Source organism: Anser anser (assembly GCF_964211835.1).
Source record: "Anser anser genome assembly, chromosome: 16".
Taxonomy (NCBI): Eukaryota; Metazoa; Chordata; class Aves; order Anseriformes; family Anatidae; genus Anser; species Anser anser.
In genome coordinates this window covers 2,081,509-2,103,170 of record NC_139737.1, presented here as the reverse complement: position 1 = coordinate 2,103,170, position 21,662 = coordinate 2,081,509, and the positions used below count along the sequence as shown (strand labels likewise).

At 54.0% G+C, this 21,662-nt stretch overlaps 2 long non-coding RNA genes across 3 annotated transcripts in view; one reads left to right on the top strand and one right to left on the bottom strand.

Annotated features, from left to right (window-relative positions):
• Positions 1-6,184, top strand: part of LOC310882822 — a 14,653-nt gene extending 8,469 nt beyond the window's left edge. Inside the window, exon 2 of the long non-coding RNA XR_014573151.1 lies at positions 66-6,184. This is a non-coding gene — a long non-coding RNA (uncharacterized lncRNA). The remainder of the gene's footprint in view (positions 1-65) is intronic.
• On the bottom strand, positions 4,841-21,662 carry LOC310882821. 2 transcript variants are annotated; one of them, XR_014573149.1, is made up of 4 exons: positions 15,910-21,662; positions 10,666-10,717; positions 7,278-10,172; positions 4,841-6,301 (listed from the first exon to the last, which is right to left on the bottom strand). It is a non-coding gene; the product is annotated as an uncharacterized lncRNA (long non-coding RNA). The 2 variants fall into 2 exon arrangements; XR_014573150.1 differs by lacking the exon at positions 10,666-10,717 and having other exon boundaries at positions 15,910-21,660.

Sequence of the window (21,662 nt, the reverse complement as noted above, 5' to 3'; positions counted from 1 at the left end):
GCGGCAGCTTGTTTTTGGTGCCTCTGTGCTATGCATTTTGTGACATCCTCATTTATATCTCGCAGATCCGCGCAGCGCTATAAACAGTAACTCTTTCACATTGTGTCCCTGCACCACGCGGGTGTTTGGCAGAAGGACCCCATGTGTATGTCAGGTACTAATGGGAGGGACGGTTAATGCCGGCCAGGCTGCAGACCTCGGGACAGAACTTCTACATCCCAACTAAAAGAGGATTTTTCTATTGCTCTCTGCCTCTTCCCTCTCTAGCATCACTGACAGCCGTGTTGCTACGCCCCAGCTATGTATTTAATGAAAGGAGACGTGCTGTGATGAGAAAACAGCAGCCACCGAGATGCTGGAGGCTCCAGAAGGACATATTTGTCCTGCCAAAGGACCAAACAGGAACAATTACAAATTATCTCCTCCAGGATGAGCACCTGGACATGGAGGTAATTGCCCACCAAACGTCTCCAATTAAAGATTCTCCTTTCACCTCCAGAGCAGAGCTGCCCAGCCTTACATCCCTCTGGCTTTCTCCTGCCCTCAGGGAGCTCCCAAAGCGCCCTCCCCAGAGCTTCATTAGCCGGCCCAAGTGCAAACGAACATGTGCCCGACAAGCAAAAGAACACCATTGCACCCAGCTGTCCCTCGCTCAGAGGGTGCTTGATGCTTTTCAGTTGCAGTTAAGCAACAGAAAGATTGAAAAGAAGGGAAAAAAAAAAAAAAAAAAGCAGCCTTGAGCTGGGAGGCTGGGAGTGTGGCACTACTGCCCAGCCAAGGGGCAAATCTGAGATCCCGCGCTGATAGCAGAGACAAAACTTGGGAGCCGGCAGCTCTCCGAGCGACTGCTTTCATCTGTCTCGCAATAGGCCTGGAATTTAAATCAGGTGTGCCAGCCCGCTCCTGCTTGGGAGCTGTAATTGCATCAGAGAGCATCTCACGCCTGCTACATCAAACGCCAAGCATGAGGAATTGCCAAAAGAGAATTAAGGTGGAATTAGAGTCGTAAGCCAACATACGTACGAGTAGCTCAGGCAAAGATCTCTTTTCCAGACCCGTTTCTCACCCCGGATTCACACCGTACCTGTGCATGAGCCGGGGCTCCAGGGATGGAAAACGTCCCCAGGCCACCTAAGCCATCTCCTCCCTAGCATCAGCTTTTCCCACTTATTCGCATAGTCCCCAGCTCAGAAAAGCAACAAGGAGCTCGTACAGGTGGGACAGACTCATCCTCTCTCCATGGGAATTTGCCAGGCAGGTCCACACAACTGGCTCTTTTTTTCCCTATTTCAGCTATTTCAGGTCAAAAAACTTTGCTCAAGAAATACCCAGCAACTTCCTTGCTGTCTAAACAGGAACAGGAGATTCGTGCTCTTGGGTCGGTTTGTTTGTTTGGTTTTTTCCCCCAATTCTTGTCGCTTTGGAGAAATGTTATTTAATTTACAGATCCACGTTAAAATAACCTTTTGGAGGGCCGTGATTTACTTGGATGCGTGAAGCTATTCGCACTACGGGCTATTTATCAGCTCTTGGCAAGAAAACACTTTCCGTGTGATGAATTCATCCCTTCCATGCGAGCCAGGACGACTCAGTGTCATTTCACTTACATTCCTACCGTTTTCAGAAGAAAACCCAGTTTAAAGCAAATTCATTTCATTAAGTCTGAAGGAAAAAAAGCTGAGGAATGGCCACGGTGTCCCCTCCAGGCCCCAGGTAAGGAACGGGATCTGGCTCACCCCACCAGCACCTCCCTGCCTGGGGCTGGGAGCACGGAGAGCTAGGAACAACATTTACACGCAGCTCCAACGGAGGAGATAAAATATTAATGCCAGTCAACAGATTCCACCGCTTTTAAGTGCTTTCCCTTCCCAACTGCTGCTGCTGGCAGAGGGGAGCGTTTGGGGATGTTCCCAGCTCGCTCGTAGTAAATAAATCCCTCGCCTCTCCATCTGCCGTGCTGCCACTGGGCCCCCCCCCCCTCGCAAGAAGCCCCCGTGGGCAGGACACAGAGCCAGCTCACGGCGGGCATGGGGCTGGCAGGGGTTAGGGCATCCCCAGTGCCCTACATCCAATATCCAGGCACGTCTGGAGGAGGCACAGCCACGTCCTCCTTCGGCAGGGACATAAATCTGCCCTGTGCCCCAGCCTGGTTCCAGGAACAACATCACGCCCTCAGAAACACGAATATGCAAAGAAATAAGCAGACAACCCAAACGTCAGTCCCTTACACGCCTCCTTGGTAGGTGCGCTGCTCTCCATCCCGTCCCTCCTAGCTCTCAGCCCACGCTCCAGCCTCGGAGCTCTCCGCCCAGACCTCCCCGAATTTCAGACCGGCCTTCCCCCGCAGCTGCCATCTGCTCCCTGGTCGCAGCACAGGCTGCGCTCCTCTAGCTGCAGGAATTAATTTGTAGGAGATAACAGGGTGGTCGGACAGGCCGGGGCCCCAGTTTGGGCAGCTGCACCCAGCCACCAGCTCCCTGTGTCTTTTCTCGGTCCCAGCAGCGCGTCCCCGTGTCCCCAGGGCAGCCAGAGGCGGGGTGGTGATTCCCACCTCCCTGGCATAAATTTTAGGATTTCACAGCCGTTTTCCTGCGTTGGTCTATTCTGGAGAAACTAGGATATTTTTCTCCTCTGGAGGGATTTTTGTGCCCATCTGCAACAAGTTTCCAAGCCCTGCTGAGCCGCGAGCAGTGCGGGTGTACCTGCAGCACGGCTTGGCAGGGGGACGCACGAGCTGCTCGCCACGGCTCCGTTCCTAATGCTTACAGAAGACTTGCAGGCTCCTCCAGATGGAGAAAACAACCCCTGAGAGAGCCAAAGCCAGCCCAGCCCCGTGCCCAGCGGTGCTGGCAGCAGGGGTGGCTGTCTGACAGCCGGCGTCCCTTGCACGCAGCGCAGGGGAAGACTGCTGCTGCTCACTTCATCATCACACCAGGAAAACAGAGGAAAGGCAGCATGGAAAGTGCCCACAAAATCACTGAAAGCAGCCCTGGGTGCCAGAAGCACCGTTTCTGCAGAGCTCTTCCTTCCAAGGGGAGCTCCGCTCTGCACCCCGCTTTTGGTGCAAAGGGCACCGCAGGGCTCCACGTGGGCGCTCAGCCTCTGATCCGGGCAGCAGGGGCGCTGGGGCAATTACCCGTCCCCGTGTGAGAGCAACCCTCCTTGCTAATTGTTCCGGGAGAAGAATTTCAATAAAAAAAAAATTCAAGTCCGAGAAGGTTTAAGCGTGGTGTCTCTGAAGTACAAGGCAGGAGACCTTTATCCAGCAGGAAACACGGTGTTTGCGTAGCATCCCTGGGAGCCGCAGGCTGCTTGGTGGAAATGAAAGGTCATTCTTTTTTATTATTTCTTATATAGGTGCAGCAGAAATATAAGATTTTGAGAACAGAGGAGTGATAAAACCACAAACTACATGAGATGCAGTGCTCAAAACACACCTCGTTCCCTGCTGTTCCTCCTCACCATAAATACAGGGAGGCAGCACAGCTCGTGCAGGGGCTGGAAAGGGCCCGAGCACCAGGAGCTTCATCTCGGTGGCCCTGGGGACCACAGGGTCTCTCTTTTAGGGTCAGGATTTCCAAGGCCATGGAAGGCAGCAGGGCAGTGCTGGGGGCTGGAGGCAGCCCTGCCCCGCGCCCCCCTGCTCCCCCCACGTGCCTGCTGCATCTCCTCGCCTCCTCCACCGGCTCCCACCTGCGATGTGTTTGCAGGAAAACTATTTTCTGCAATCCGTCTGCCACTCCAGAGCCATTAGCATCCACCCACAATTTGGGCTGTCATTTTCCCTAATGATATATTTAAAGAAAATGATACCGCAGGCAAAGCATTTCTCGGTGCTCACAACACATGGCAAGTAACAGCACCAGGCGTGACTCAGCCGCCGCGGCTCTGTTTTCGCTGCCGGCTGCTCCTCCCGGGAGGCATCGCAGGGCACGGCCGTGCTCACCACACCGCAGCAAACAGCCCGGGGCAGCCCTTGAAGGGATTCTCCCCAAAACCCTCTGATCTGGGTGGGCCCAGCCCCGTGCAGGGCTTCCACAGGTGTAACCAGCCCGAATTTCTGCACCACCATGAGACACAGCTCGAGCCCAAGTGGGATGGGTGCTGCAGGCAAACTGCTGCCTGGTTAAACTAGGGCAGGGCTTATGTATAGTGACGCCTGGTGAGGGTTTTATATGTGGCAGAGCCACGGCTGGTGCGTTTGCTAGATGAATTTTTTTTTTTCCCCTTTATGGCTGAGCTATAGCAATTGCACGGTGAAGCCCAGGGACCGGACTGCCCATCTAACCCATCCATCCTCGGAGCTGCAGGGCAAACAGAGGCTATTTTAAATCTGAACGCCAAGAGAAAAACAGAAAGAGAAGATAAACCCAGCTCCCCAAATAGCTCCCAAGCAGAAATACATCCCAGAGACGCCGTTAAAAACACCTGGGAGTTCATTTATTGCCATTAAGTTGACGAGCAGCAGCATAAAAAGCAGAGACAGACAGCTGTCATGTGCGCCTCTCATTCAAAACTGGCTTTTCTCAATGGCAGCTCCCCTCCAGAGGGCTGCCAAACGCTCCACGCCTGTCGTGAGCATTTCATGTAAGATACAGGGAAGGACAAAACGCTGCCTCTCGTCCCAGTGGCAGCAGCTGAGCCCACCGGAGCAGACGGGTCCACGTGGAAAGCTCAGCACATCCCCTGCCTTCAACCACACAGCTTCCCAGGCTGGTTCACCACCTCCTGCCCTGCACGTTCCTGCAGCTCCACTCCAATGGCACGGTTTTTTGTCCCTGCAGGTCGATCCTGGTGCAATTTGCTGCTGAGCTCAATGCAGCGGGCGAGGCCGGCTGAGATCTTCTGGGCACACCTTGTCATTTCTCACAGCTCACACATTCGGGTGAAAAAACCTCACCATTGATTAGAAGAGAGGAAAAACACCTCCAGATCCTCGTGGCATTTCTCACCGAAAGGTAGATTTTAACCGCTGGGGGAAGTGACAAAGTTCGTCAGGATCAAGCCCGCTGCACCCAGCGCAGATGGGAACCAGGGCAGCTGCACACGCTGAGGGCGAGAGCTGGCAGCATCCCCGCCTGCAGCCTTCCAGATGGGAGCAATATGGGAGGAAACAGCTTCCCTTCCACCTGAAACCCCGCGGGCAGCCTGGGCTGCTGTATCCCTGTGTCCTGGCATGATCACCGCTCCCCTTGTCATACAAATTATTGCGCCGCAGCTTGTACAAGCAGGAGCGGAGACACATTTATTGCTACCTACCAGCGGGCATTTCCCCCTCCATAGGTGATGCAGAGCAGCCAGGAGGAGCAGGGGGGACACACGAGGGGCCCCAGGCAGTGCCTGGAAGCCCGGGGACAGAAGCAGAGTGCACAGAGCCTTCGAGACCTGCTTGTGCCCAGCTCACCGCAGCTCCACAGGCACCCCTGGTTGTACCCGCTGGAGCACTGGTGGCACCAGAAACCCAAGAGCTTGAAGGCAAACAGGTGGGAAGCAGGGATCTGCATCTGCTTAGACGTAGGATCCTGCAGGGGGACACAAGGAGGAGCTGCGTGCCCTGCCTTGGGGTAGATCTACCCCAGCTGGTGAATATCATGGGAGAGAAGAATACAGAGCAAGTGGTTATGATTCAGTTTGCAGGATGCATACTGAGCCTCCTGTCTGCTTTCCAGCACAGGTCCAACAAGCCTTCCTCCTGATTAATCTTGCCTTCTGTCGCCTTGGCGAGCTTGGGATGCCGCATTGCACGAGGAGGATGGGAAGAGACCCCCAGGCTCTCCCCAGCGCAGATGGATGGGGGCTCTCCGCCACGCATCCCCCACGTTACAAAAGCCCAGATGATCTGAAAAGCAGTTTTCCTTCCCCACTCTCCTTGGTCTTTGCAACCTCAAACTGCCACGGAGGGTAAAGCGTCGCTCAACACTTTGCTGCCCTCCCCTTTACCGCTAATACACAAAGTTCTTAATTATCGAAGGGGGCGGCAGCGAACTCTCGATCCGTCAGCACGCTGAGTGTTTGCCCTTCTCAGGTATTAACTTCTAATACGTGAGTAATTTAGAAATTTCAGATGTATCAGGTGTGTAATTTGGAGCAGTGTGTCACTAAATAGAAAGCTCATAGCCGGGTGGATTTCAATCAGATCGGAGCAATTTAACTTGCAAAATACAGGTTGCGGTTCTGGGAGGAATGGAAATGCCGCCTCTTGTCTGAAACGCCGCGCTCGTGTCTCTCACCAGGAGAGGCTGTTGTCAGTCACTCTGGTTCCAGCAGGCATTGTTATTGCTAAACTCTGTCTTCGCTATTTCTGGAAGAAAAAGCAGAATTTCCATCAGACCCTGCAATGGCACCGTAGCTCTGCATTGCTTCGTTTATGATTGCTGGAAAAACAGACCAGGCGGAGGGAGCGTGGTTTGCACCAGGCAGTCTGCAAGCCAGGAGACAAATTTCCCCTCCATGCACGGTGACACGGCCCTGACCTCATCCCGACTCCATCACTAATGCAAAGTAAAATCTTGGCCAGAATCTAAGATTTGCCCCCAGACCAGCCGTGGAGCCCCTGGGGACCCAGCTGCCGCCGAAGGCAGGGGCCGCAGCCAGGCGCACGTACCAGGGGAGAGGCTGCTCCCGCTGATAACGGCACAGGCAGGTTTTGAAGCATGATAATGAGGCAGGACAAGGCTGTTTTGCATTTCTATGGCCTTGTTTGGATCAACTTGAATTTTATACACTGTGTTTACGCTGATAAGTGAGTGCGTGCACCCATGCACGGCTCCGTAACGCCCCGTCTCCCTTTGGTTTCCCTCAATCAAGCTGTCTGAGAGACAAAGCCAAGCTCCAAGAGCTCCTAATGATCTCCAGAAATAGCACCGAGACGACTCCGCTAGAAGCTAAGAAAAGCATCCACCACCAAGACGAACGGCAGAAGCGAAGGCTGGCAGCCTCCCGCAGCGGGCTGGGGGTTCGTGGGGGCTCCCAGCAGCCACGATTTGCTTGGTGAGAAGTCCCCCCCTCATCACACAGCACAGCTCCCCCCAGCTCTCCAGCCCGGGGTCATCCTGCAAATAACCTATTTTCCTATTGCCCTGCCTTGCTGTTTCCCATAGCATTCCTGTAGATGCAGCAACCAACCTCAGGAAAGCCTATATTCACACAGGAATAGGAAGCCAAAGGTGGCAGGATTTGTTAGAGCCATGCAGAAGCAGGAGGACCGTCGCTGTGTCCCACCTTCAGCCCCAGGAGAGGCTGCAGACACCAGCAGAGCAGCACAAGGAGGTGCTCACCCGCAGCAGGCAGCGAAGGGCAGCACTCACTGGGGCCCGCAGGCACATCTCTTTGCCCATCTCCTTGCCCTCTGCCTTCACCCACCTGTAAATATACCAGCGGAGCCAAGAAAACACTTCTCTGGGCTCTATTAGGGCAAGTTATGAAAAAAAAGAATACAAAAAAAAGTCTAAACTGGTTGCTCAGGAGCTCTGGAGTTCAGGCTTAAAGGCACGTGGCTGGAGAAGGATAAGAGGAAACTCTTTCCCCATCCAAGCACTCAGGCTGCACCTCTTCCTGATGGGTCCATCCACCAAAGGCAGGCTGTTACGGGGAGCCCTCCCCCTTTCGATTGGCACAAAGGCATTTCAGTATACACGCTGTGGGCTCTTTGCTGCTGGTGATGGCAACGGGGTGATCCTGCCCACTGGCACCGCACCGAAGCGCTGGTTTTGGCAGCCCAGCACCATCACCCAGCGCCGCTCCGCCAGCTCAGCCCACCGGCAGCGCCTTCATACAGGCAAGCTCTCGGTTAGGAGGAATCTCCAGCGAAATCTCCAGAAATCCTCCTCGATCAGAGGTTGTGCAAAGCCGGCCACCAAAACACTCCCAGCACGGGAACGAGCTCCCAGCACCTGTAGGAGGAGCAAAGAGCAACCCAGCTGCACCGCAGCAGGCACAGACCACGGTCACATCTGCTGATCCCCGACAGCTTTCGGTGGGCTCTTTTAGGGAGAATCCCCCCTTGCAGCACAGCCTCTGCACCTTCAGCATCCCCCAGAGCTCCCAGCAGCACCAAACCCCTGGCGCCAGCAGCAGCCCCATCCCCTGGGGCACAGCCCCATGTCACTGCAAGTCTGCACGTGTGGCACCGCACGTCCCACCACGGGGAGAGAAGACGGCGTGCTTTCTACTTCCTGAAGCAGAAAGCTTCTTTTCTTCTTGTGGAAAGGGTAATATATACAGCGAGGCTCTCTTATCAGCTTTACAAGTCAGCCACGACGTCGCAATAAAGGCTGCTTGAAAAACCGAGGACAAGGTTCTGAAGCAAGAGCTGTTGTAAATCCTCCTCTTCGGTATCTTATTTCTGTCCCCAGCAGACAGATTTATGGCTGGTTCGGGCCAGGAGGTGCCCTTCCCTACCTGACAAGAAGAGCTCTAAAGCCAGATCCCCCTCTTTTGCAGGAGGTCTCGTTCAGAGCCAGCCGCTGCTTTCTGCCCTCAACACCCCACGAACATTTTACTGCCGCTTACATTCGCTCCTAGCCCTGATCCCGCTGCTGGCACGGAGTTTATCCCGCTTTGGATAATCACCAGGCGAGTGACACGTTCTGTTCTCATTTTTTTGTTTGTGAGGCTGACTACAGGAGTAAAATCGCATAGCTGCCGTGCCTAATGCCAACAGGTTTAGCACAAGGGCTTCTCCCCAGAGCTGCCGGCAGAGCTCGCTTCTAATCCGCTGCGTGCTCACGCCTCCCCAGGGATGCGGGCTGGCTTTTATATCCCTGCTTCCAGGACTCCTTTCTCTATGTCAAAATAGGGTGGAATAATTTGACTTTGATATCCTTGAATTTGAATTTACCCATTACTAGATCCCTAGAAGCGGGTGCTTCGCTTCCACCTCCAGGTCCCACGTCCAGCCCCTGGGCTCCGCTGCTAGATGATGTTCTACCCAGATACACCGTGATGGATGGCAGGAAGATCAGATGGCAGGGAGGAAAAAATTCAATTCCCTTGAATATTTAATATTAATTGAGGAAGTGGATGGGAAAATCGGGTACACTCTGCACAAACACTTAATAGGCCAGATGGGTTGGAGTAATTCTAAGCAATGGTTTAGTAAATGTCTTAAGAAGCAAATGAATGCAGCCACAGAGCTGCATAAGTGGCATTCAATAAATACTTCAATCAACATGCATTAAAGACCAGAATAAAGGCTATTTACAATTTTCAGTAGGTAAAGAAACCACTATGATTTTAATGAGACATGAAGGCTAATTAGTAACTGGTACTTAATAAGACAGCAATAGCTGAAGGAAAAAAAAGGGAAAGCACCCGTTCCTGTTTGAAAGCATTTTTCCTTTAGCATCGCTCTCGAACAGTTTCCACCAGCAAAATTGGCAGACAGATGGGTTTTACTCATTTCAGCAGCATTTAAGCGTCAACGAGGAGCAGCCAGGTTGAAGCTGCACAGGGGCAGGGGTCGCCTGCTCAGCACCACGTGCGGATGGCCGGAGACACGAGGGGGTGTTCGCACACTGCCTTCCCCGCAGCCCACAGGCAAACCCAGCCTTCCTGCAGCAAAAAGAGAGCATGCATGCATCACTAGAGACGTTTCTCCTTTCCGCGGTAGACAACCTGCTTTTCCCAGCCCCGCTGCCTTTGAAGCTCAGCCTCATGTGTCAGAGGACATAAGCGGGTGCTGAGAAAGCAAAGTCTCTTTTCCAGACTAATAGGCTCCTTGCCATTTCCCGTCATTTTCTGCATTCGTCTGTGCAAACAACAACTGTACTGCTGTTACTATTTCGGACCGCATTGTTGCCATGCTGCAGCACTCCTTCGTGGCGGCAGGGCTCCACGTGGAGGAGAAGCCACCTGTGGCTCCAGCAGGCTGACATCTCCTCTGTCTTACTAGATATAAACAGCCCACACAGGGGAAAATAACTCCAGGGATACGAGGCAGCCGCAGCTCTTGCTCAGACGTTTCTTTAAGCAAAGCCAGCCCGTGTGTGCGGGTTTTTGGGGTCCTGTCCCCACCGTAAGGGGCTCCAGGAGGACTTCGTGCTCTGAGGGTCACCTTGCCAGGGCAGCCCTGGGCTCACTACGGGTCCCACCCAGCTGCTCAAGAGCTTTAGGGGAAGGACACCACAGCAACGCTGACAAACCTCTGAGAATCAGCAGCCTCCCAAAAAACCCTGTGGGAAACAAATGAATCATTTAAATTAGAAGAATAAGAACTACAAAAGCTGTCACTTAGGCAAATCTGTGATCTAATCCCATGAGTCACAGCAGCTGTGCCTGGAAAGCAGCGCAGGCACCGCCTCGGTTCCTGGCGAGGCGCTGCTTCCTTTTACCACTCATCCCATTGACTTCCCAAAATCCTAACAAAGCCCTGGGAGGTGCAACCCATCCCTCCTGCCCTTTCACCCAGAAACCGGTACCAGCGGTGAGCGAGACAAGATTTCCCAGGGGTAAAATCACTACCTGCATCCTTCCCACATATGAACCCATTACCCAACAAATCCCCCACCCTTCTCTGCTGCAGAGACACGGTGCTGCAGGAGAGATGCTCCGCCAGCAGTCAGCAGCTGCCCACGTGCATTATCCCGCTTTGGGATAACGGAACAGGAATTGTTAATTCCAGCGTGCAGAAGCAACTGAAACGAGCACCGGGATTTCCATTTGCACCTTTAGAAAGCAGCACTGCAGAACGGCAAAGACTTGCACGACACGGGAAAATCTGAAGGGAGAAAAACATGTCATAGAAAAGCATGGCCCGTGGGGTGCCAGCAGCCCTGCCAGTGAAGCAAGGGTGGAGGATAATCCTTCAAGAAAAGGTTAAAATTAACATCCCGATTAACTTACAGCTCACAAATCAGCACACGGAAACAGGGAGAAGAAAATTTGAGTATGAATGGAGCCCCAGGGAAGGCTTGGGTGTAAACGTTACACAACTTTCGCCTCTTCCATGGAGGAACATGGAATATTCAGCTGACCCCGGTATGGGATCCCAGGCACTTGGTGGACAAGCATCTTCAGAGCTGAGACAGAGGAAAAAAAAAAAATCCTTCGACCAGATGGAAGCAGAGAAACGTGCCAACAAGACACTCCACCATTTTCCTAGGCTTCATCCTTCAGCCTTTTCCATTTGCTTACAATATGACAGTTTTGCAGCAAATTGTCCTGGATTGTCAGGGACGTTTTGAGGGCTGCAAATTCCCCACGCCCTACCCTGCCGCACACGGGGAGCTCTCGAGGCAAGGTGATGCATTGGTGCTGTTACAGCCCCAGCTCTGTGGGATAACCGGCCTCATTAACTGTTCTGGGAGACTTGCAGAAAACAAATACGACTTCAGCAGAATTAAATCACCTCCTTCTGTGGAGCATCGCTTGTGGAAAAATGCCCTCCCAAAAATCTGCAGCAGAGCACTCGGTCCCAGCGAGGGACCCCCACAAGTTTTAATCATCGATCATTATGGGACAGAGCGTACAGGATTGCTTTCCCAAACAATTTACTCAGGATATTCTAATGAGGAGCAAATCTTTGGTGGCGTTCATGATCGGAAAACAGATTAGGGATGCTGTGCAGAAGGGAGGAGGAACTGGGGGAGAGAGAGGAATAAAGAGAAGGAGAATTGCTTTAGAGCCTAGCACAGCTATCTCCGATGCAAGTAATTAGCACAGGGTTATGATTATCATAGTGAACAGATCATATGGTGGGATCATTCCACAAAAGCACTCGAGGGCTCACAGTAAAATTTAATATCAAATTGCAGCGTGGAAAGGAACAGCTGTACAGGCAGGCCAAAGAAGAACTGCCAGAGGATATGCAGATATTAAATAAGCCCTGTGGAAACAGTCAAAGGGACTATGGGTACAGTAAATCCTGGAGCAGAACCACTCACACAAGAATAAAAACAACAAGAAAAAAAAAATCTCCTTTAGCCTAATCCCCATGGAGCACAAGGGCAGGCACTAGCACTTTGCTCAAGGAGTCTTTTCTGCATCACCTCAGTGCCTCCGCTGCGTTTCCCCTTGTCTAGACATCTGCACTCTGCATGCAGAGCGAGCGCTGCTTACGACAGAGGGGAGATCTGACTTGCATTCCCCATCCCCATTTGCAGGCATTTTGCAGAGACGCAGCCGATGACGCACGCTGCGAGCCCAGGAGGAGGCTCGGGGTTTGCTTCACGTTTTGCTGCAGAGACGTGCCCCGAAATCGCTCCAGCCCTTGCGAAAACCCCTGCAAGCAACCGGGCAAGGCGAGGGCTCAGCAGTGAGAGGTCCCGAGCCCCGCAGCGACACAGATGGGGGTGTGAACGGGCTCCGTACCTGGGGAATTGCACAAAACAAATCCCTGGGGACACGCTTCCCCCTCGCAAGTTGCATTGCAAAGGTGGAGGGGGCTAACAAGAGAGGTGGGAGATCAGTGGGTCCCCAGGGACCCCCCAAAGGGGCAGAGCAGCTTGCTCTGAGCTGCACGTCCTCACCCACCTGGGAGCTTCAGGCTCAGGACCAACAGCAGACAGACAGACAGACAAGAGATATCTCCCCTTGGGGTGTTAATGTGCCAGCCCCGCTCCCTTCTCCCCATTTCTCCTGCTCTTAGCAGTCGATTAACGGGCCCAACGCAGCACCCTCCTTGGAGGAGGCTTCCTCCCCTGCCGGCTGCTTTGAGAGCAACGCAAGCTGCCCTTCAGTCGATGGGAAAATAACTCAGTTTAGCTTCTTCCCCTGTCATTAGCGGGCATCACATTAAGAGCGCGGCAAATCCCCGAGGAGAGGCAGGAACACTTGCGCTAATCAGATTCCAGCAGCCGACGGCGCGCGGCGCATCGGAGCAAGCTACAGGCAGCAGATAGGGGATGGCACCCCCCGCCTGGTGGAAAACCCCACCACAAGGACCAAGTCCCTCCGCACACACCATTTTCTCACCAGATGAGCACTGAAATCGTCTCCATAGCCCAACCACCTCACGTGCACATCAGGGAGAGTTCGGGTTAAATAAAAACGAATGCCAAATTAGGCACGAGGGTGATTGAAGGGAAGAGCAGAGGGGATGTGTCTGCAGGGCCACCTCTGTCCCTCAGCCCTGCCCAGCCTGCAGCATTGGCTCCAGGCTGGCAAACGTTGATTCAGCACGGGGCTGGGGGGCGCACAGCCCCTGGGGGAGCCCTTAGCAGGGTCTGAAGCATCCAGGACACCTGCAGACAGCAGCTGCTGCGGATGAAATCATCAGCACCATCCCTGCATGACTCCAGGCTTACAGGAAGGACAGCACTCTGCTCCCATGGGGGGGGGATCGGATTTCCCCAAAATCTGGGCACTGTGCGCTCCCCAGGGTCAAGTCTCTGCTCCTCACATCTGCCACCGTGCTTGTTAGCCAGCAGCTGGGAGAACACAGAGCATCACCTCCCGTCTCTGCAGCCCCCATCCCGGAGGGTCCGCAGCATCCTCGCGGTGCTCACCAGCCCCGGGGGAAAACGGGGCAGAGGAAAGGGCCCCCCGTGAGGCTGAGGCACTGCAGCAGCCTCAGCACATCACAGGAATGCTGCAGGTGCTATTGATTCCCGGAGGCAGGACAAGACATCAGTTAAACAGCTGTGTAACAGCCCTAGTGAGGTGGGGAGAATACAGAGGGAAAAGCAAAGCAGACTTAAGACTGCAAGGGATGGCTGGGTCTTGGCACAAATCCGGGATGTTTGCCATGTCCAGCATCACCAACTGATGCCCAGAGCACCCCATAGTCTCCCCAAAAAGCCCTGGGTGATTCTGGGACACTCCTGATAACAGATGCAGCAAAAGCCACCGTGAGCTTCCAGCGCTGGAAGCTGCAGCAAAGTAAAAGCAGAGCTGGAAACGGTGTCGTTTTAATTGCAAGGGTAATTTCCATACCTGACAAGGACATTTAGGGGGGGTTGCTACTGTGCATCACTCAGCCTTGAAATTAAAATGCAACGTATGCAAGAGCTCGAAGAGAAACACGGGCTTGGGGCCACGGCTCGTGGGAGGCCGGATTCGATCGGCACCAATCCCTCCTCGCTCGAAAGCCGCTGAGTTTCCTCACCCGTGTCACATCAACCGAGCTCAGCAGAGCACAGAAACCCATGAAATTAAACAGATCGAGGGTTTCTGAACAGCAACGCTTTCATCTAGCCCGATTTAACACCAGCTGCCCTTCCGTGCATACCTGCAGCCCGCACCCGAAGCCCCGCGCATCCCTCCTCGCCTCGGCGCCTGCACGCAGCAAGACGGGGCTGGGTGCATCGGGTCTCCTGGATAACAGGAGATACGAAATCTGGAGCTTGCTTTTCAACAGAAAAGTTAGCAGGCATTAAAAAAAAGCACAAGAGAAGTCCAGGTGCCGGCGGTGACAGCGTACATGTGTTTTTGCTGACAGAGCCCCGACCCAGCACTATTCACAATTGCCGTCAGCTACATCTGGACTTGCAGTAGGAAATCCAATTAGGCTCCAGCTCCTTGTCACCCCACGTAAAAAATATTGGCATCCTGCACCCCCAAATCATCCCATCACACTGGACAAGGCCCCCTCCTCCCATGCCCAGTGACCCTCCATACTCAGGGCAAGCTGCCATGAGATGTCACGGGCTCCTGCGATACAGAGCTGCAACTGCAGAGTTCCTGATTTATGGGAATAATAGGAAATTAAACCAATATATCACCTGTTATCTAGTGGCATTGTATACTGTTAATCCTATAAGCACCAAGCCACGAGAAGATGCAGCTGCGCACACCCAGCCCATAGCCCAGCGATTCCTCGACCCTGGTGATTGCATTTACCAGGAGCATTAAATGGGTTGAGAAAAATGGTGTGAAAACAGAAGTTCTGCAAACTCACCTGCCCTGCTTTGTCCAGCTTTCAGCCTGCCAAGAGCAGCTACTTACGGCCACCACAATTATTTGTCCTCAGCAATACCCACCTGCATTGGGGCCGGGGTGCCCCCAGTGCCATACAGATATACCCAAAGATACCCGTGATGGATTATCCTCACCCACGCACCAGGAAAGATGGAAAAGCGTGCAAGGCTCTACCCTAAGATCTTCCACTTCTCAGCTTCTCTGTGCATGACCTGGGCCGTGATTCAGTGCAGAGATTTAACCCAGGGCTCTGCCCAGCCCCAGGAGCCACGGTGGCCGCGCTCCTCTCCAAGCCCACCCAAAGCCTCCAGGGAGCCCAGGGCACCCTCAGGACATGCACCAGCCTCCAGGCAGCTTCAGCAGGTGACACAAGCACTCAACATGTGTGACAATCGCTCTCAGCCTCGGTATTCTCCATGCTTTTCAAGCAACTCCCAGTGGATTCTTTGCCTCTCCTCCTGGTCACTTGGGGACACTGGAGTCACCCAGTTCAGCTCAGTAATAGGATTTGCTTTGTTTCCTTTATTCAGGGGATCCAAGTACGTTTTATACGTTAACCTGAGCCTTTCATCAGCACAATTAATTCAGCAGGCTAGGCTATTCATAGGGCCATTGTTACTGAAAGATATGCAATATGAGCTAATAAAATATATAAACAACAACATATGGGATTGCAGAGCAGATCGGCAGAAAGTAATTAAGTGAGCTGGAAACTGGCCAGGACAGTAAAATGAGTTATTTTATTTTGATTTTTTTTTAACGGACAGAAGCAGTGCAGACATCGTGTTTCTTCCCAGCTCTGCGTACGAGGTGTGGGAACTGGACCTGCTTGCTGCTGGTCCTGGCAGAGCCTACATGGGGTAACAGGCAATGGGCACTTTCCAAAGACAGCAGAACACCAACCTTATACACCCAAGAGCCCAGAAATCACGACAAACAGAAGTAAAGGACCCCACTGACCATGACTCCATGGGCAAGGTGCAAGCCACCCCCTCAGGAGCCGACCGCCAGGTTACTAAATCATCCCAGGAGCTCCTGCAGTAACTCTCTGACCTTGGTTCAGCTCAGCATCCCAGGAAAGCCCTCTCATCTTCACAGCTCCAGCCTCCTCCTCACAAAAATAAATAAATAAATACAAAAATAAAAAAAAAAAATCAAAGATGAGCCAGTGCCAAAGCTCTGCCCCCAAGAGACCTGCACCCTCCAAAACCAGCTCCTCTTCCCCCTCTGGATTTTATTAGGGGGCGGTTAATGCATGATTGGGCTCCTGCGGCTCCACCTTCCCCACAGCTGCACTCGGGGTTGATCAGCCCCTAGAGGACCTTCCACGATCCCACAACAAGCCCTGGGGGCTGTCCCTGCCCCGTGGTGATGCTGGACCATGGTACAGCCCCATCCTGCCCACGTCCTGCCCTTGTCCCCTTCCCCACTGCCCCGCTTGGCCACCTGGTCCTGGGGCTGCATCCTGACCTGGGCTGCTCCCAGCCCTCCTCCGAGCACCCGCAATAATTACATCAGGTTGTCCCGGGCTGGGGGAAGCAAACAACCCACGCTACAACACGGGAGGCCGAAACGCCCGGAGACTGCTGCTGATGCGGGAACTAAACAGCTGCAAAGAGCAGCGAGGTCACGGCGAAGCACGGAGCCGGGGAGAGCGAGCCACTTCTTGACTTCTTCTGCCTCTAGAGAGCATTGTTGCATTTTCTTCCCAGCGAGAGACAAGAGCAGAGGCATCTCCCCGCTCCGCGAGCAGAAGCACTTGAAATGCTGCAGTGGCACAGAACAGCCTCCCGTGCAAACCCCCCCACGTCTCTCTTGCAGGCTCCGAGGACTCACAAAGCCTCACCGAGAAGGTCACCCTCGTTTTGGATCCAGCTCGCTTCTCATCAAACGTGCTTGAGCAGCTCCGAGCAAAACATTTCTGGGGAAAGGGCGATCATTCCTTCCCGAGCAGGGCGAAACGGCCCCGCAGAGCGGCGCGGTGCAGGCAGGGCACGGAGAGGGAGCTGCGGGCAGAGGTAGGAGGAGGAGGAGGAGGCGGAGGAAGGAGAGCCCTCGTGTACATGAGCCCTGCTCTGCTCACAAGCCCTGCATGGGTGCAGCCCTTGCTCAGGCAACGAAAGAGAGAAGAAATCCCTGAGGGGACCCACAGGGAGCCCCATCACTGCCCCTGCCCTGCCCTGTCCGCAGGATCTGGCCCCCTGTGCCCTCTCCATGGGACCCCGGTGCCACCTCTCCTCCCATTCCTGCCCTCACCCCTCCACTGCCCGCTCCCCGATAAGCCCAGCTCGTTCTCCACGACCAATTAAAATATATTTTTTAAAGAGCGTCATTACTGTCACACGGGGAAAAAGGTTAGGGCTGGTGCGATTTGCCACGGCTGGAATAATGACTTTCTCCCCCACAGCGTGAGTCAGGCTGCGGCTCGCCGAGCCTCGGCCGCCGCGACGAGGTGGTGCCCGCCGGCAGCTGCAGCGTGATCAGTTCGGGCTGATGGCCTGATAAGAGGGCAGCAGAAATTGGTGAGGACGCGTTGTAATGAGCCGGGCTCGCTCAACCACTCGCTGCTCGGGCGAAGCTTTTCGAGGCTGATGTTTCTCGCACGGTTTTCTTCCTCGAAGCGCGAGCGGGAGCGCAGCGGGGCAGGGAGGCTGCAGAGCACGGGGAGGAAACCAGAGGGACAAGGGCAAGGGGAGGCACGCAGAGGGTGAATAAAAATACTATTTTGTGTTAGCTCAGCTACTGCAGAAGGCTTTAGAAAACTCCCAGCTGCACACACAGCATGTCACGGGGTGGCAGGAGCAGGATCTTGGCTCCTCCAGGTCATGGTCACCTGGGCAGATGAGAGGGAGCACGGTTTGCACCCAGCTGCTGCCTGGGCAGCCAAGAGCTGCTATAAACGGCACCGACCGGTCTGATTCTGCACTTGCAGAGGGAAGAGGAGCAGCGAATGTCCCAGTGCTACGGCCCAGGGCTGCTGCGCAACCCCTGCCCCTTGCACGGAGCAGCCCGGGCTCTGGCTGCAGGCTGCACAGCTCAGGACTGAGCTCCCCGGGGCTGCTGCTGCAGGCGAGCAGCAGAACCTGAGCGCACGCCGGTTCTGCACCGCTGGGAGCAGGATTTGTCCTGGAAAGGCTGTGCCCTTCACAAACCGGTGGTGTTCCGGGAGTAGGAAGTACCGGCAGCTCTCCTGGGTGACCTCTCTGCTCCCCTGGGTGTCGGCAAGCATCCTCCAAACCCCTTGAGAGGACAGAGCTGCAGGGAGCAGGCTGTGATTTCGGGACTGCCCGGGGAGCCAGCAAAAAAAAAAAACAAAACAGCTCCCTGAAACCTTCTGCAGCTTTGGAAATCTCAGCTCAGAGGGCCACAGTGCCGAGAGCAGGGGCAGCGGGGGTCTGGGTGCTTTAGCCCCAGCTGCTTTCAGGTGAAGGCAGAGCAAAACCCAGGCCAGGACGTGGGCAGGACTGGCAGAAGAGACAAAGTCCTTTGGTTTTTTTCTTATCCCCTTCCTTTTCCAAGGCATTCAAGAGACATGAAAGGTACCACCTCAGTAGCATTGGAATTAGTCTGGAGGAACTGATCAGCCCGTCTGGACGTGGGCTGTGAGCCACGAAGCCTTGCAGGAGGCAGCCTGGTGGCACCAATCCTGCACGCCACCGGGACCCACGAGGGGTCCAAGGAGCCTCGCACACGGGGGAAATAACAGGAGCACGGTGTGTCTGGGTGGCTGGTGGCACTGGTGGCTCCTGGAGGTGACACTGGCACGGGGGGAGCCCCCGCTCCATCGCGTCCCCGTCCCTGTAGGCAGCGGCGCCGGCCTGGCCGTTCCTGGAAATCGCCTCCGATGTCAAAACAGGGCCAGGAAGGAGGCTGATTCGGAGGCTGTTTTTGTGACTTTTGTTCTGTTATTTTTTTACAGTGGCCGTTCTCCAAGTATGAAACAATCGGCCAGCCGAGGGATCCTGCTATGAAGTCAGGAGTTATATTTAAATTTCGGCTTCCCCAGCGAGGCTGGGGTTTACCAAAGAAGCAGGAAAGGGTCGGGCACCTCTCGCCTGGAGGAGCCTGTAATGGAGCACAGCGACCTCTGCTCCACGGCCAGACCAAAGCGTGTCCACACGGACACTGCTGCACCGCCCGGTGCTGCGGCAGGGCTTTATGGATGATTGCAATGAATGGAGAACGCCAGAAAATCAACCTGCACTGCACATTTAGGTGGCCACGCGCTAGAACAGGGTTATTTTTAGCCAGAGAAGAGAAGAGATTTCGTTCTGCTCAACTGCCCTCTGGCAGGCATTGAAAACCCCACAGCCCCCGCGAGCAGAACCCGGGTAGCAGGGCAAATCCTTTGTCCTTTGCCTTCCTTTGATGCTGGACTCGGTAGGAGAGAGTTTCCTCAGAGCTGTGCAGGTTTTGGCAGGCTCTCAGTTTTCACACCCACTCAAGCAAAAGTGTATTTTCTAGCACAGCAAAGTATGTCAGGCCATTGATTTCTTGGGCAACTGCACTGCAGAACAGACAGAGCTAAACACGGTGATGCATTAGGCTGTTGGCTGCAAACCAAACACCTAGTAAAAATTGCTTTAAAAACAAAAAGATACGTTTTTTTTTTCCCCCCATTTTGCTGGTGCACTTGGAGAACAACCTGCTGGCTTTTAGCTTTCCCCTTCTGTCCTTGGCTACCCTGTGCCGAACAGGAGGGAGAGCATCCCTCAGGCTCCCAAACGAGACAACGTCAGCCCTGGCTCTGAAAAGCAGCGAAGTATCAATAGAAAAGCGTCGTGTTTAATCACCTGCCTTAATAATTTTGCATCTGACAGAGGCACGCAAGGAAAAGAGCATCCCTGAGCGACCGGAGCTGCCACGAGCCACCAACCAAACCGCCAGCTCCCGCTCCCGCGGAGCGGCTCGTTCCTGCCACCACGCTCCCAGCTGCTCCCTGTTGACTGGCGAGGGCTGAACAAGCTCCGTGCCTTTGCTCTAAGCAGCATTTAACCGGGAGGCGTTCGCTGTTTTGCCGTGCCTCCGACGGAGGACGAAGCTTGGCCGCATTCCCCGTGGGAGCACCGGGCGCAGCGAGCAGCTGAAGCCTCCCCCAGCTCTTCCCCCGCCGCGCTCCCCGTAGCTCGCCGCGCCCTGGGATTTCGGCTGCTTTGATGACGAGCGCAGCGAGTTTTTCCTTCTGGCCTCCAATCCCTTCTGACAGGTTCGGCCAGATGGGGAGACGTGATTACAGGAGCGCTGCTTGGCACCGCTCCTCCATCCGCTCCACTTGGCTTTGCAAATGCCGGATAACGGGAAGCCCTCGGCTGGCAAGACTTGGCCACCGCGGGCTCCGCGTGCAAACAGCGGCACCTAAAAAGCCCCCATCCCTCAAAAGAAGCCCGATACTCCTTACCCTGCTGATCTGCAGCAGTCTGGCTGAGTTAGCTCCAGATGTGCGGAGGCTGAACTCAACCGTGTCCCTCCCCACCTTGCCAGCCCCCTCCCGAAACACCCGCGGGAACCACGAGGACCTGCTCGGCTGGGGGCAGGAGGAATTGCTCGCTGCCATCACCAGGCAGCTCTGCCATGGAGATCTTAAGGCGGTCGTAATTCCTCCGGAGAACATTTCCAGGCGTGCCTGGATAAATTATTCACAAAGAATAAGAGATGAACCCATCTGGAAGGAAGAGAAAAGGCCACTGGAATCGGGCCAGCAGCTCTTTGCTGTGATGCTCTTGCCAGTTTGCAAAGTTTGTGTTTGCTCCGAGAAAGAATATAGCAATTATTTATATTGGTTTAATGGAAGGGGGAGTCACAGCGTGAAATAGGGCATGAGAGGACTGGGAAGCAGAGCACAACCCCATAGTCCTGGGTAGGAGGAAGGGGGGAACCCACCTCAGCCTTGCAAGAATAAAGAAAAACCATCTCAGAACCACCCTGGCTAATTTTTACCCCATTCACATGTTAGCGCCGGGAACACTCAAGCTCTGTTGCAATTTTTAGAGGAGGAAACATATTTCAGTAGTGTTTGTTGGAAAGATCGTTAGGATAACAGTCACCCCCGCAATGTTTTATTGCAGGCATTTACTTCCATGCTTCCATTTGCAGTGATTACTCCCCAAATTACTTCTGAACATCCAAACTACAAAGGAAAGGACTTAGTCTAGGGCTGGGATTGATTGCTGTGTTTTCTCTTGCAAGACTAATAATAATATATCTGCTCCTTTTGCAGCATTTTGCTTAAAGAGCTGCTGGAGCTCGTGGTTGCTGCCCCTCCGAGCTAGGAGGGCTGAGGCAGGGACCCCCAGCCCTCCCAAAACACCGACCCACAAGAGGCATTTCTCCAGCTCAAATCTACTTTAAAAGGGTGGAAAACCCAAGGAAAAGAGACAAAAAAAACTAAAATTTGCATAAGGCGGTTTGAGAGCACGTTTCACAGCAGTGTTGGGTAACAAACACCTGGGATTTCAGCTTCTTTAATCAACATTTAGCGCAGATTTAATAATGTGTATTAGGAGCAGGCAGGCAAAAGGAGTTTGGGAACCGACAGGAAAATAAAGTAGATAAATGCGCTAATTGCAGCTTATCTGACAGCTCCGCTTTCCCCTCTACAGCTGAGACTCCGGGGCTGACATTTATACATTAGGCAGGATTGATTCCCCGGGACGGAGGGTGGCGGCAGCTGATGGATGGGCATCATCTCGCCAAATACCGGTGGATTGCTCTGTCCAGGTACCGCAAATTGGAAAAGAAAGCTTCTAGCAGCAGACAGCAGGGACGACTCCATCCGTCTCATGTCTCCACACGTTTGAGCAGGGCTG